Genomic DNA, 15,380 nt, shown 5'->3' on the forward strand with positions numbered 1-15,380 from the left:
CAGTTAGGATCCTGCAAACAATGGGATTTTAAAGGCAAATTCACTCTGACTTAAAAGAGGGGGCTGTTCTCTGCTTCACTATATTGCAGAACAGAATGTCAGGAGGTAGTCTCCCTGAATTGCTTTATATGCAAGTTTATTATTCTAATGTTGTGGAGTCATAAATCAGTTACTCAAAGATTATAAAACAGCCTAAAACATGTGTCCAGGAACTCCCTGTGTGCAAGGTCCAGAAGGGAGAAGGTGAGGAAGTCAATTTTTCTTTCTTCTGCAGTAATTTTTAAGATGGTCTCCAAGTGAGTGTTTGCTTGCCTGGCTAGTGTTCAGCTTGCCACGTGCTCTCTGAAGCATCTTAACTTTTGGCCTTCCCTCCAGTTCCTCCTAATTCTTCAATAACTTTCATAGAGTTGGCTCCATTTGTATAAAATTTAAAGCTTTTTTTCATAGGGTCCTAATTTTCCTTAGAAACACTAATTGTATGAATGTCATCGACAAATACCAATTGCAGTCAAATATAACAACTAAAAAGCTAGTATTTCAGTAGCATTAGGAGAAATAAATTGCTTTTTTAAAATAACCATAAAGTTTTCATCAAATGTTGAAACTTTTAATTCTTTGTCTAAAATGCCTGAAAATATACTTATTATACAAGTAGTTGGGAGACTCAGACAATCAATCCTCCTTAATCTGTCTCAGGTAGAGGTTTCTACCACCATCTTCATTCATTTGAATAAAGAGGGCCTAGACAAGCTGATCTCCAAACACGATCTTATTCTAGTAGTTTTTAATACAGTAACACAGTGAGAGGTCCCTGCTTTAGGAATCACTGGAAATTTCTTATCTTCCAAATTCTCTCAGTGAACATACATTATTTATGTATCCAGAAAAAAGAACTAAAGTGCACAGTGAACAGTTCCAAACAGCTGCATAAACAGGTTCCCTGTAACAGATCCAGAAACAATACCTGAAAGTCAGGCAAAACAACACACCTTTCGATTGCACTACTCGTTTGCATGGCTTTAAAACACACTGATAAAGCTTCCTGGCAAAGTCAAAAGCTCCTTTTCAAACAGGAATAATAAAATCCACATCCCTGAAATTTCCCTTTGAAATCATGTGCTGCTGTAAATGGCAAAGTTAGACTCTTTGGTAGTTTCATCACTTGGTATAACCAAAGCAGCCAAGATAAATACTGTGGGGGGAAAAAATCAATGTGCTTACAAGAGCAATATACAGATTCAGAACAAAGGCAAGAAAAACACTCCTAAAAAACACTGGATGGATAAACTGAAGATCAAAGAGAACACGCGGGCTTCCCTGGTGGCTCAGTGGTAAACAACCTGCCTGCCAATGCAGAAGACACTGGTTCAGTCCCTCAGTTGGGAAGAGCCCCTGGAGGAGGAAATGGTAGCTCACTCCAGTATTCTTGCCTGGGAAATCCCATGGGCAGAGGAGCCTGGCGGGCTACAGTCCATGGTGTCATTAAGGAGTCGGACACGTCTTAGTGACTGAACAGCAGCAAGAGAGAGTGTGCAGCACAGCAAAGAATTTCCATATTGTACTTTAGGCAACTCCATAGCAAGAGGTTTCAGAAGGGACACAAGATAATATGATATCAAATAAAGATATCATTATGCTTGATGAAACCAAATATTGTATAGCCTTGGGACTCCTAAGCACTGTAGCTATGAGAAGCACGGCACACTTTGTTATCAAATTCCCTGCTGCCACTAGCAGCTGGGGACACAGGCGGGGAAGTCTGGACAAGCTGTTCCGTCCGTCTACAGACGTTAGACAATCACTCTGGCGTAGCAACACGGTGTGCTTCTGATGCTACACGGCAACAACCTGCCCCTGCACAGTTCAGACGGTTAATTAACAAAATCCACACGCTCTTTAATTTTGGCAATAAAACATTCACAGTATCTCAATATTAAATAATTCAACAAACATTTACTAAGCCCATACCAGACAAAAACTAAATCTGTTCGTTATAAGCCTCTAATTAACAGATGGTATGAGATACAAAGGATTATATAGAATTACATAGTAACAATGTGTATAGAGTCCTCCTTAGTCAGTATTAAATATATGCTTACTGATTTTCACAGTGTATAAAAGATTTCAAAATTAAATGCTATGAAAATTCAGGGGGAAATTAACAATTAACAATTTTTTTAATTGTTGGGAAGTAATTCAGACAGAAATTTCTAGTCTGGAAGAAATGAATATGGTTTCATTGTATTATGTAAATTAATTAAGAAGTGAAATTGGGTTGATGAAATTTACTTTAGAAAATACTTCCTCACTGTAAGTTCATCGATATTGGTATAATTTTGATACAATGTTTATATTCATGAAAGTGGGTCAATATCTCTCAGGATAAAGAGAATAGGAGAATGTATCTTTCAACTTTCAAAGGGACTCAGGAGGTACATCAACTGAAGTGTCCACTCTTGTTTGGCTGCTGATGGAAACAAACCAACTGCAAAGTGACACTGGGGAGAACTGAGGAAAACCGAACGTAGGCTATCAGTGTATATTAAGGGGTATTGTTAATTTGTTAGGTGTAATGATCAGATTGTGGTTATGTAAGAGATAAAAACTAAGATAGTATAAGAAAAATCCATTATGTAAAAGTATGGTCTTTTAAAAGACAACATATAGATAATATGTTCAACACAGATTAAAACAAGATGAACAAAATTCTGGTAATTGTTGAAACAAAGTTATGGGGACAAAGGAGTTCATTATATACTCTACTTTTTATAGAATATATTTTATAATTTCATAATAGAAAAATTCAAAATGCCCTGAACTCTGTATGTAAAGCATAGCTCCTGGCCTATTATAAGCACTGAATATAAGTTAGCCATTACATATTATTATTGTTGTTGCTATTGCTGCTGTATTACTAGTATAAGAATTTGTGTGTGTGGGTGCTAAGTCACTTCAGTCGTGTCCAACTCTTTGCAACCCTATGGACTGTAGCTCACCAGGCTCCTCTAACCATGGGATTTTCCAGGCAAGTATACTGGAGTGGACTGCCATTTCCTACTCCAGGGGATCCTCCGGACCCAGGGATCAAACCCACATCTCTTGTGTCTTCTGCATTGGCGGGTATGTTCTTTATCATGAGGGCCACCTGGAAAATCATGGTATGGTGGAAAAAAAGCATGAGCTTGGAACATGTGAGTCCTAACTCAGCCATTAATTAGCTATGTGATCTGGAGCAGATATTGAAACTTTTTGAGCTTCAGTCTATTTGTCAAGTATGGAAAATAAAAATATTTATTTCAAAGGGTTTCCATAGAACTACATGAAATGATTTTTAAAAGTATATTGGAAATTGTAAAACATACAATTATTACCATTTTTAATCCTTGCTCATAAGAAACTTGTAATTCAATTATAGGTGAAATTTAAAAATCAAAACAACTTTAAGAGAAAAATGAATTAAACACTGATAAAATACTATAAATGTTCCAAGGAAAACAAGATTATTTCTATTTGGGGGAGACTAAGACAAGCTTCACAGGGGGAAAAAAAAATCTGAGCTCTTGAAAACTACAGGATTTTCACAGGGAAAGATGAGAGGAAGAAGTTCATATGAAGCAAACAATATGTAAAATGGCTGGGAGAATAGAAAGGCATCATGTACTTGCGTGTGTGCTAAGCGGCTTCAGTCATGTCTGGCTCTGAAACCCTATGCACTGTAGCCTGCCAGGCTCCTCTGGCCATGGGATTCACCAGGCAAGAATACTGGCGTGGGTTGCCATGCCCTCCTCCAGGCAATCTTCCTGACTGAGGGATCAAACCCATGTCTCTTATGTCTCCTGCACTGGCAGGCAGGTTCTTTACCACTAGCACCACCTGGGGAGCTCACCGCGTACTCAGGAAGGGTAAGAAACTCTGACTTGGAAGAACTAGAACTACAAAAGAGGTTTGGAGACAGGTCATAGGTTTTTTTGAGCGTTTCTCTTTGAAAGAGATTTTATCAGATAGGCAAGGGGAGCCATTTCGGCTTTCAGGAGGAAAATAAAATTAACAGATGCTAAGATAAATCACTGCAGATGGTGACTGCAGCCATGAAATTACAAGATGCTTACTCCTTGGAATAAAAGTTATGACCAACCTAGATAGCATACTGAAAAGCAGACACATTACTTTGCCAACAAAGGTCCATCTAGTCAAGGCTATGGTTTTTCCTGTGGTCATGTATGGATGTGAGAGTTGGACTGGGAAGAAAGCTGAGCGCCGAAGAATTGATGCTTTTGATCTGTGGTGTTGGAGAAGACTCTTGATTGTCTTGGACTGCAAGGAGATCCAACCAGTCCATTCTGAAGGAGATCAGCCCTGGGTGTTCTTTGGATTTGGCCACCTCGTGTGAAGAGTTGACTCATTGGAAAAGACTCTGATGCTGAGAGGGACTGGGGGCAGGAGGAGAAGGGGATGAAAGAGGATGAGATGGCTGGATGGCATCACTGACTCGATGGACGTGAGTCTGAGTGAACTCTGGGAGTTGGTGATGGACAGGGAGGCCTGGCGTGCTGCGATTCATGGGGTCGCAAAGAGTTGGACACGACTGAGCAACTGAACTGAATTGAACTGAAGACTGATCTCAGTGTTGATAGATTAGAAAGTGCCATGGAATTGTAAAGAGTACCCACAGAATCAGTACTCTAAAAACACGAAACACATGAAAGTCAGAGACTGAGAAGGCATCTCCTATGAAAATCAGCCAGAGCTCACTTTTTGTTTGATAAGGATAATATATTAGAATTTTGGTAAAGGTAAAAAATATAGACTCTGGAATACAAGCAGAGCCTAAGTATGAAAATTTCACCAGAGTGCTATTATTTGGTAAAATCATACAGAGGGCCCACTTTAAGTGAAAAACAAAAAAGGAAAAAAAAAAAGTTGACAAATCTAGCACATCATTGGACTATATTCACCTAGAAGCAATTGTGAATTATTAACTGTCTTATTAAATACAAATTAAATTCTGATGATTTGCTTTGCAATTTAACATCACAAATGAGAAAACATTACTATATGCAGATGATTAAACTTTTACTTTGTAAAACAAATACTATATATTTTTAAAACAATTCTTATATAAGGGGGGTACCTATGCATTTTAGAACACTGCATTACTAAACTATTTCTTCCTTCAAATATCTGATAAAATGCAACTACTTCTCCAAATCCAAGTGTCCTTATTTAGAAACAGAAGGTTATTTATTTTGACCATGCCGTGTGGCATGGGGATCTTAGCTCCCCAAGCAGGGATCGACCTCGTGGCCCCTACAGTGGAAGCGCAGTCTTAACCACTGGACCACCAGAGAAGTCCCCAGAAGTTTATTCTTAAGGAGTTTTTAAACAACAAAAAAAATTATGCACCTATCAGCTGAATCTATAACCCAAAAAATTCACCATGAATACTTGGTATTTCAAATACAATAAAGCTCTACAAACCAAAAGAAAGTAATATACGGGGAGGAAGAAAGCGTATTCTTTTTTTTCTCACTGTTTTAATTTATTAATTGAAGGATAATTGCTTTATAGAATGTTGTTTTTTTCTGCCAAACCTCAACATGAATCAGCCATAGGTATACATACATCCCCTCCCTTTTGAGCCTCCCTCCCATCGCCCTTCCCATCCCACCTCTCTAGGTGGATAAAGAGCCCCTGTTTGAGTTCCCTGAGCCATACAGCAAATTCCTGTTGGCTATCTATTTTACATATGGTAATGCAAGTTTCCATGTTACTCTTTTCTTTCTTTTTTTTTTTCTGTAAAGTTGTTTATTTTTATTTTTTAATTTTATTTTATTTTTAAACTTTACATAATTGTATTAGAGAATGGAACTGGAGGAATCAACCTACCTGACTTCAGGCTCTACTACAAAGCCACAGTCATCAAGACAGTATGGTACTGGCACAAAGACAGAAATATAGATCAATGGAATAAAATAGAAAGCCCCGAGATAAATCCACGCACATATGGACACCTTATCTTTGACAAAGGAGGCAAGAATATACAATGGATTAAAGACAATCTCTTTAACAAGTGGTGCTGGGAAATCTGGTCAACCACTTGTAAAAGAATGAAACTAGACCACTTTCTAACACCATACACAAAAATAAACTCAAAATGGATTAAAGATCTAAACGTAAGACCAGAAACTATAAAACTCCTAGAGGAGAACATAGGCAAAACACTCTCTGACATACATCACAGCAGGATCCTCTATGACCCACCTCCCAGAATATTGGAAATAAAATCAAAAATAAACAAATGGGACCTAATTAACCTTAAAAGCTTCTGCACATCAAAGTAAACTATTAGCAAGGTGAAAAGACAGCCTTCAGAATGGGAGAAAATAATAGCAAATGAAGCAACTGACAAACAACTAATCTCAAAAATATACAAGCAACTCCTCCAGCTCAACTCCAGAAAAATAAACGACCCAATCAAAAAATGGGCCAAAGAACTAAATAGACATTTCTCCAAAGAAGACATACAGATGGCTAACAAACACATGAAAAGATGCTCAACATCACTCATTATCAGAGAAATGCAAATCAAAACCACTATGAGGTACCATGTTACTCTTTTCGATACATCTCACCCTCTCCTCTCCTCTCCCCATGCGCACAAGTCTATTTTCTATGTAGAAAGCTTATTCCTGAAGAGAGCTGTGATGATAAAAGCATCACTGGCTTGAAAGTAAATAGCCATTTCTCTTTTTTACTGTCAGGAAAGCTGAAATAAATAGAAAGTCATGTTACGATTTTTTAAAAAACCCAGCATGAAACTAATTGCATGAAAGGTACATGTAACGTTATAATTACAGTAAGTAGAAAATAATGCATATAGTGCATGCTAACAAAGTTCTACAATATGCAGCACTGTATACGAAGGGACCGTGAAACATGTAATTTCAGGGTATCCTATCCCTTTTGGCTGACAGGCAGCAATTCTGCTTCTTTTACTGGAAAGTTGATGGACTGTTCCAAAAAAAAAAAAAAAAATCCCACACAGAAAAATGAAAAGATAAAATCAATTTTATTTCACCAAAAGAAGATGGGGCCTACTTTATGTTGCTATAAGTGATGTTTATAGACTTGTTTTCAGCTTCCCAACAGTTACGAAAACTCATCTAATGTCATAGATTCTTAGAAAAGATAGTAATACATGGAAAGAAAAGATGGGAACATTGAGATACCTCAAAATCAACATTTATTCCCTTTAATTTCCTCACAATAAAAGTTGCTACAAGTAACAGCGATCTTTCAAAGCAACATTAAATTGACAACTTCAACTATTGAAAAGTTTCTTTCATGAACTTCAGCCAGTCTCTAATTTGCAAAACAGAAGGCTGGGTAGACTGTATCTATGTTTAGACAGCTTGTATTAATAGCATTCATTACATTTTATTGTATTTGTATATCAACCCACTGCTGGCTTCTCTGTCAATGTTTAATGCGCAAAGCTTCAATTCTAATTAATTTTTTTTGCTTTTTGAGTAGTCATCACGTAATGTTTCACTCCAGTTCGATTTCTGGGTTGGGAAAATCTCCTGGAGAAGGGATAGGCTACCCACTTCAGTATTCTTGGGCTTCCCTGGTGGCTCAGACAGTACGAAATCTGCCTGCAATGCAAGAGACCTGGGTTCGATCACTGGGTTGGGAAGATCCTCTGGAGAAGGGCATGGCAACCCACTCCAGTATTCTTGCTTAGAGAATCTCCATGGACAGAGGAGACTGGTGGGCTACAGTCCATGGGGTCACAAAGAATCGGACACAACTGAGCGACTAAGCACAGCACAGCATATAATGTTTCAGAAAGATAAAGAGTAAAAAAGGAGCCTGATCAACTACTAAAAATGGTTTACTTAGTTTCAAACTAAATCATGTGATTAAAACAGGCATTTCCCCAGATGGCTGTCACTTTGCATTTGAGTGCAAACACCAGTGACACCGTCCCACGAGAGCTGAGTGTCAGTCATTCTTAACCTACCAGTTGTAGCTCTGCTTGCCTGTCTTTTCCTTTTTTCATTGTTTTGATTCACAAGGTCAGTAAAGGATGCAGGTGAGAAGGTGCATAAGATATTAAGAGAGGTCCAGAAGTACCACTAATAAATAAAGCAGGGCATTTGAAAAGGTACTGACGAAGCACCTGAGTTACTACGGCTGCACGAGTACATATTCCTGAACAAGGAACCTCCCAGACGATCAGGACTCTGAAGAAAGCACGGGGAAAGAGAACACAGAACTCCACACTGGTTCTTAGAAAAGGGCACCTCTGTGGAGTACCTGCTCTACATTTGCCAACAAATACCACAGGTGGCTTTCTTCTCTCCCATACACACCAAATGGAAGCAATTAAGAGTCTTAATAGTAATGAACCTGGTGGGCATTATGCTAAGCAAAGACAAAGACAAACACTGCATGGTATCATTTATATGTGCAACCTTTTTTAAATTAACTAATTTAATTGGAGGCTAACTACTTTACAATATTGTGGTGGTTTTTGCCATACATTGACATGAATCAGCCATGGGTGTACGTGTGTCCCACCATCCTGAACCCCCCTCCAACCTCCCTCCCCACCCCACCCCTCTGGGTTATCCCAGAGCACCAGCTTTGGGAGCCCTGCTTCATGCATCAAATTTGCATTGGTCATCTATCTTACATATGCTAAGATACATGTTTCAATGCTATTCTCTCATATCGTCCCACCTTCACCTTCTCCCTCAAAGTCCCAAAGTCTGTTCTTTACATCTGTGCCTCTTTTGCTGTCTTGCATATAGAGTGGTTGTTACCATCTTTCTAAATTCCATATATATGCGTTATTATACTGTATTGGTGTTTCTCTTTTTGGCTTACTTCATTCTGTATAACAGGCTCCAGTTTCATCTACCTTATTAGAACTGACTCAAATGTGTTCTTTTCTATAGCTGAGTGATATTCCATTGTGTATATGTACCACAACTTCCTTATCCATTCATCTGCTGATGGACATCTAGGTTGCTTCCATGTCCTGGCTATTGTAAACAGTGCTGCGATGAACATTGGGGTACACATGTCTCTTTCAATTCTGGTTTCCTTGGTGTGTATGCCCAGCAGTGGGATTGCTGGGTTTTATGGCAATTCTAGTTCCAGTTTTTAAGAAATCTCCACACTGTTCTCATAGTGGCTGTACTAGTTTGCATTCCCACCAACAGTGTAAGAGGGTTCCCTTTTCTCCACACCCTCTCCAGCATTTGTTTGTAAACTTTTTGACAGCAGCCATTCTGACTGGCATGAGATGGTACCCCATTGTGGTTTTGGTTTGCCTTTCTCTGATAATGAGTGATGTTGAGCGTCTTTTCATGTGTTTTTTAGCCATCTGTATGTCTTTGGAGAAATGTCTGTTTGGTTCTTTGGCCCATTTTTTGATTGGGTCATTTATTTTTCTGGTATTGAGCTGCATCAGCTACTTGTATACTTTTGAGATTAATTCTTTGTCAGTTGCTTCGTTTGCTATTATTTTCTCCCATTCTGAAGGCTGTCTTTTCACCTTGCTTATAGTTTCCTTTGTTGTGCAAAAGCTTTTAAGTTTAATTAAGTCCCATTTGTTTATTTTTGTTTTTATTTCCACTATTCTGGGAGGTGGATCATAGAGGATCTTGCTGTGATTTATGTCAGAGAGTGTTCTATGTTTTCCTCTAAGAGTTTTATACTTTCTGGTCTTATATTTAGATCTTTAATCCATTTTGAGTTTATTTTTGTGTATGGCGTTAGAAAGCGTTCTGGTTTCATTCTTTTACAGGTAACTGACCAGTTTTCCCAGAACTACTTGTTAAAGAGATTGTCTTTTCTCCATTGTATATTTTTGCCTGCTTTGTCAAAGATAAGGTGTCCATACGTGCAAAAGATTGCACTCAAATAGAGTAGAAAAGTGATTGCCAGGGTCTGGGCAGTGGAGGAAATAGGGAAAGGTTGGTAAAAGAGTACAGACTTTCACATAGAAGATGAATAGATTCTGAGGATCTAATGGTGTAACATGGTAACTATAGTTAGAAACATTGTGCTGTATAACTGAAATTTGCTAAGACAGTAAAACTTAAATGTTCTCACCAAATAAATATGTAAATAAAAAGGTAAATACGTGACATAATGAATGTAGTATATAACTCAGCAGGAGAAATTTTTCCACAATGTACCTGTAAGAAACATGTATATTACCATATGTAAAACAGATACCAGTGGAAGTTCGATGCATAAAGCAGGGCTCTCAAAGCCCATACTCTGGGACAACCCAGAGGAATGGGGTGGGAAGGAAGGTGGAAGGGGGGTTCAGGATGGGGGGACACATGTGCACCTGTGGCTGATTCATGCTGATGTATGTATGGCAAAAACCACAATATTGTAGAGTAATTATCCTCCAATTAAAATAAATTAATCAATTTTTTCAAAAAAAAAAGATGTTACGGGAAAACCCAAACGAACTTTTTGGCAAACCCAATATATCAAATCATTATGCTATACACTTTGAATATAATTTTTCTTGTCAGTTGTACTTCAATAAAGGAAAAGATAAAAGTCTAACCATAGAATCGTCCCCGTATCTTAACACAGATGCTACTTTTTGAGAACAAGTTTGAAAGTTACTCAAGTGGACTGAAATATTCAGAAAGCTCCACTGAGCGTTTCGCCAGCTGCCGTGGGAAGTCCAGTTCCCCTGTTGCCCTGGCGAGTGTGCACGTGTGCAGGGCTGCGCCTCAGTTAACCAGTAAATGCTGCGTAGCACTTAATCATTATTCGAAAAAATCAAATGATTAGCGTCTCACTATTCGGTCCTAGCGATAATGCTGCCAAGCTCTGACCTGATCCCATCAGTGTATAATCATACCCAGCTGTATGGGCCACGAAAGCATTTTCTCTCCTAAGTACTTTCTCTTACGCCATAGATTCTATCTTATTCATCATTTCCTTCATCAAACAGGTGCAAGTTTACTGAATAAAAAGTTTAGTCACTTCGTTTTAGAATCTCCTGAAAGTAATCCAAGAAAGCCTAAATTTTAACTTCAGATCACTTCTAAATCATTTTGCCTACTCAGCAGAAATGCATTCTCTGCAGTCCTCTAAAGTATATTTGTTAAATGTCTATTATGCACAAGACATCAGGGAAGACACACACAAAACTGACTCTTCTCAAGGGGCTCTCTCTTTTCAGGAGAGATGACAGGTGGACGCTTAAGTCCAACAGAAGTCAAAAGAAATCTAAATGGCCTGCTGTAATAATTCAGAGAATGGACCCAAACCTTCAGCCTGAAGTGTTCAGGAGGACTTTATTAAAGAAGTATATTACAGAATATTACAGCCAGAGGGACCTTAGAAAACACCCATTTTACAGATAAGAAAAAGAAAAAAATGAAAAAAGACAAAGCCCTTTAAGGAGAGAGAGCAATGAACCCAACAGTACATACAGAGACCAACAGTCTGCAGAGGAAGGCAGACCTCTGGATTCCCAGCTTTCTGCTTTTCCATGATCCCACACTGCCCTCTGAGACTGGGAGGATTTGAATAGGCAAAGATGGGGGAAAGAAGAGAGCAGGCTGGTGAAGATCAAACACTAAAATACAACACTGATAGGGTGCTTGGGCTTCCCGGTGGCTCAGTGGTAAAGAATCCATCTGCCAATGCAGGAGATTAAGAGACACGGGTTCAATCCCTGGGTCGGGATCTCTTGGAGTAGGAAATGGCAAACCACTCCAGTATTCTAGCCTGGAAATCCCAAGGACAGAGGAGCCTAACAGGCTACAGTCCATGGGGTCTCAAAGAGTCGGACACGACGAAGCAACTAACAAGAAGGTATTTCGAAAACAGTGTGTTAAAATCTGAGGACATGATTTTCAGGGGAGAAATGAGACAAAAGACGGCAAGTGGAGTGAGATTAGACAATGGAAGACATCAAATGACAGCCTGAGAGACTTCGTTTTTCACTAGATGGTTTCATGGACACAGGTAGCAGAATTTACTTATAAAATCCAACTAGAGTTCCTGCAACATTGGTATCATTATATGACACTGATCACCTTAGAGGTTTATAATGAGAGGATAAAGAACCCTTCTGACATGAGAAAGGACAGTTAAGTATAGCAAATTTCTAATGAATGCAATCTCTGTTTTTCAGTATTTCTCTTTCTCCAAAGTGGAGGGTGACACCCTACCAGTAAAAGAAGGGGAGACACTGTGACCTGCTGACGACAGCGCTAACTGAGAGAGGTTGCTGTGATACCCCGCCTCCTGCTTGGCATCTCCGGGGGGGTTCAGCAGGGTCTTCCCAGAGGTTCCTTTGTCAACTCTTGGCAAGCCTGAAACTCAGTAGGATCTCCATCCTCACTGGATGCTGGGTTCACCCATGCACGTGTAGAGAGGGAGCTGCTCTTCCCTCCACCCAACGCCGAGCCCTTTGTGCATTATTCTTTACCTTGGGACTAGAAATAGGTGGCGCGGTGGTAAAGAATCTGCCTGTCAATTCAGGAGATCCAAGAGATGTGAGTTCAATCCTGGGTTGCGAAGATCCCCTGGAGTAGGAAATGGCAACCCACTCCAGTATTCTGGCCTGGAAAATTCCATGGACAGAGGAGCCTGCCAGGCTACAGTCCATGGGGTCACAAACAGTCAGACATGACTGCATACATTCACACACACACAGAAACAGACTAGAGGCAACATACAGGATCTCACACCAACATTCGCATAGCTCTCTAGAGTGATTTCAAAGTACTTTCATAGTCTCTGTTTCGCTGATCAGAAAGAAGCAGCAATCCTTGGCTCCAACTCTGCCTTCACCCTATACGTGCTGTGTTGTGCTTAGTCACTTAGTCATGTTCAACTCTTTGCGACCCCATGGCCTGTAGCCCGCCAGGCTCCTCTGTCCATGGGGATTCTCCAGGCAAGAATACTGGAGTGGGTTGCCATGTCCTCCCCCAGGGGATCTTCCCAACCCAGGGATCGAACCCAGGTCTCCCATATTGAAGACAGGTTCTTTACCATCTGAGCCACCAGGGAAGCCCCCTATAGCTCTCCTCAGTCCCCCAGAGAGTAGAATGCTCTCTCTGTCTCTCTGGTTACTGGTTAGCTCTAACTTCAACCTTTCAACTTAGACAACTCTTGTGACGCCCTATCTCTATTATCCAACTTAATTATAAACCCTGCCTTTACCAGGAAACTCTTACTGTATTCTACCCACTAAATCTCAGGACATCAGTATCAGCTGGGATACATCAAAGTTGTTTGAACATCGCAGCTTGATCTCTAGGACCTTCCTTTTGAAAGCCTGCTCCTTAGCAAAAAAATTATTCCTCAACCGCCAGCTCTGTGTATTCTTGGTCTGCAGCTGTTGAGATGCCAGCAGATTGTGTCTAAGGCAATTCAGGTAACCACAGAAGATCAGAAAAGAATGCACTGACAGAGTTTAACAACTTTTGTAAGGTACACTGGGCTATCAAGTCATCATTTTGCAAAGTGAGAGGAGAGTCATGATTGTTCAGAGCCAGATGAGAACTTGAACTCCTGGGCCTCAGTATCAAGTACTGAATGTCGGACGATTAACTGATCCTCATCCTTCCATGCTGGTACACAGGCTCATCAGTACAAAATTATTTTTCACTAAATAAAAGTTGGTAGGACTTTATAAATAGTGAACGAGGAGACTGTGAATATTTTATTGCTCATTGCTTAATTCTTGCTTAGAAAAAAAAAAGAAAAGGAGTATTAAAGTCCTTTTTTTATTTTTTTTTAATTTTTTTTAATTTTATTTTTAAACTTTACATAATTGTATTAGTTTTGCCAAATATCAAAATGAATCTGAAAACACAGTGACCCACAGATTTCATTGTAACTGAGCACCTACCATGAGCCAGGCACAGTGAGAAGTGCTTTCCATGCATTATCTCATGTGATCCTTACATTAGCCTAACAGAGTGCATATGATTTGTATTCCTAGGTTAGATACCAGGAAACTGAGCCTGAGTAAGATTAGCAACGTGCCCAAAGCTACAGCCATCTGTAAAACAGTTGCAATTGGACCTCTAGCCAGCTAACTGCCAAGTCTGTGAACTCAACCAGTAAACCGCCCAACTGGCCCATTTTTATTAAAAAAAACAAAAAACACTCAATTGGCCCGTTTTTATTTTTTTTTAAATCAAGTTTGAGGCACTAATAAAGAATATGCATTGTTTTTATAAGTTAAAAGACAGAAAAAAAGACCAAACTTCTTTTGAAAGCTTGTTATCCTTAATTTTAAACTAACTTAAAAAACCAAAGGTGCCGTTCACTCTGAGTCTGGTAATTCCACTGAAAATTCTCAGAAACCTCTAGATACTAGAATAAATGCCATCCATCCCTCCATAGACACGTATTCAGTATCTACTGCTTGGCAGCAAGCACTGTACCAGGAACAAAGGACACAGATGAGCGAGAAGCGCGGTCCCTGCCCTTGAGGAGCAGACAAGCTGGGAGGACAGTCATTCTACATGTGGACACAGTGACACATGACGACTGTGATGATGGGGAGACGGAAGGAAGTTATGCAGAAGCAGGGGAAGCCTAACTCAGCTGGGACAAGAGGACACCTCCGGAGTTAGGGAAGGGGGGTGTGGGAAGGGGATGGCGAATGCTCCAGGCAGAGAGAAGAACGTGCTTCGAGGACCAGAGTGGAGCTGAGGACTGAAGGAAGCTCAGAGTGGCTCATTGAGGTTAGTGGTTCAGTCTCGTCAGACTCTCTGCAACCCCATGGACTGTAGCCCACCAGGCTCCTCTGTCCATGGGATTTCTCAGGCAAGAATACTGGAGTGGGTTACCATATCCTCCTCCAGGGGATCTTCCTGATCCTGAGATCGAACCCAGGTCTCCTGCATTGGCAGGCGGATTCTTTAGCCCTGAGCCACCTGGGAAGCCCTCAATGTGGCTCAAGCTAACACCAAATGCAAGAAAGGAGGAAGCCAAACCTTAGGACTGGGTAGGTGGGCAGGGGCTGCTCCTGAAGGACCCTTGAAGCCATACTAAAGACTACACCTTCATGGGAAATAGATGGGGAAACAGTGGAAATAGTGTCAGACTTTATTTTTCTGGGCTCCAAAATCACTACAGATGGTGACTGCAGCCATGAAATTAAAAGACGCTTACTCCTTGGAAGGAAAGTTATGACCAACCTAGATAGCATATTCAAAAGCAGAGACATTACTTTGCCAACAAAGGTTCGTCTAGTCAAGGCTATGGTTTTTCCTGTGGTCATGTATGGATGTGAGAGTTGGACTGTGAAGAAGGCTGAGCGCCGAAGAATTGATGCTTTTGAACTGTGGTGTTGGAGAAGACTCTTGAGA

General features: G+C 40.1%; 1 protein-coding gene across 7 annotated transcripts in view; it reads right to left on the reverse strand.

Annotated features, from left to right (window-relative positions):
• The window catches only part of VWA8 (von Willebrand factor A domain containing 8), a 400,893-nt gene that overhangs the window by 247,203 nt on the left and 138,310 nt on the right, over positions 1-15,380 (reverse strand). The window lies entirely within an intron of this gene.

This window comes from Bos indicus, chromosome 12, assembly GCF_029378745.1.
Source record: "Bos indicus isolate NIAB-ARS_2022 breed Sahiwal x Tharparkar chromosome 12, NIAB-ARS_B.indTharparkar_mat_pri_1.0, whole genome shotgun sequence".
Classification (NCBI taxonomy): domain Eukaryota; kingdom Metazoa; phylum Chordata; class Mammalia; order Artiodactyla; family Bovidae; genus Bos; species Bos indicus.